The following is a 1,693-nucleotide window of genomic DNA, read 5'->3' on the forward strand; positions in this document are numbered from 1 at the left end:
TATTATTTGCTTTTTATATATTATTGAGTCGATAGTTGTTTGATTTTGTCAAAGTTTATCTAGTTATCGTATTGATTTCAACACTTTTATCTTCAAAATGAATAGAAAAATACAACTTTTTAAGGTTATTTTTTTATAATCGATGTGTTTTTCAAGTAATTCACTCCAACAATAATTGTTTACAAATTGACACATTATGATATCAAGAAAACTTGAAATGTTAACTTATTATTTTTTCAAATTTGTTAATTTTATCATCTGTAATTAATTAAAATACCAAGTTAAAATTCAACTAAATTTTAATGATCAACATATTTACTCAATATTAACAATTAATCGAATTACTTTATTAAATTAAACAGAATTACGTCAATTATATTCAAAACGTATTTTAATATAAATAATAAAATACATTTACTCAACATTTTGATGAAAATAAAAATGTAAAATGATTGTTTTTATTTTTTAGTGTTAAAAACAATTTTCTTTGTTTCTAAAAATAGTAAAAATAATGACGATTTTATGGATAATAAAAATAACAGGGAGATAAAATAAATTTTAAAATAATAAAGAGGTCATACATCTTTTTGTTTCAATTTAACATCAAAAATTATATTTTTCATATTACCACACCCAATAAAAATTTATTAAATTTAAATATCTTAGGTAAAAATTGCTTTTTTACCTCTAATTCAGGGCAATGACAAATTAATAAGTAGAGTTTACTTTATAAAAACAAAAATATAGTGTATCGCTAGGGGGACGGTTTTTCCAAAACCTGAAGGGGCGAAGCCCTAACGAGGAGATCTGAAATTAACTATAGATCGATATTTATAGTAAATTTATAGTAATTAAGTTTTATTGTAAATTTATATTAACACTTATTTGTCAAAAAAGACATTTTTGTTTACTTTATTAATTTTTTCTCATAGAACTTAAAATAATTTTTTAATTAACAACATACTTTATATTTACTATAATTGAACTATAAAAATAATAATCAGGTATTAATAATTTTTATAGTATTTTTAATAGTCGTTATAAAAAAATTTAATTATAAAAAAATACATTAAGCCTTCACAAAGAAATAAAAATATGGGGAGGTAGAAAAGCAGCTCGATTCAAAGCCGATAAGTAAGCCACTTAAATAATATGATTAAAGCTTGACTGATAAAATAAAAAGCTTCATAATAAATGTTTAAATACATAGTCAAAAACAACACGGATAAACTCTCTGACGCTGCTAAAGGGTTTACATCTTGACGACACATTCAATGACATGTCGAATGGTATTGATTTGGAGACAGTTTTGGGTAAAAAAATAATTTGTAATTGAAGCGTTAAACAAAAATTATTTAACAGTCGGAGTTGTGATTTTACAACAACAATAAAAAGCCTCAGTTTAATGTGGCTTTAAAGACTCAATAAGTTGCACAATTTGAAATTATAACGATTTGTGGGAATAATAACTTTAAGGGGAGAATGCAACAAATGCAACAAATTTCAGGATTATTTGGACCCGTAAAATCGGGCGGACAGAAAGGTGTCTGTTTTGAATTCAATTGTAATTCGATTTTTTGAGCTTAGACTATTTTGATTTTATAGGTTTTTTTACTATTTTATTTAAATTTTTATAAAACATTATATTTTTGAATGGTTTTGTTATTCTTAAACATCATTCCCAAAACGCATT

This window comes from Entamoeba invadens, assembly GCF_000330505.1.
Source record: "Entamoeba invadens IP1 unplaced genomic scaffold scaff_1105074725169, whole genome shotgun sequence".
In the NCBI taxonomy this organism is placed as follows: Eukaryota; Evosea; order Mastigamoebida; family Endamoebidae; genus Entamoeba; species Entamoeba invadens.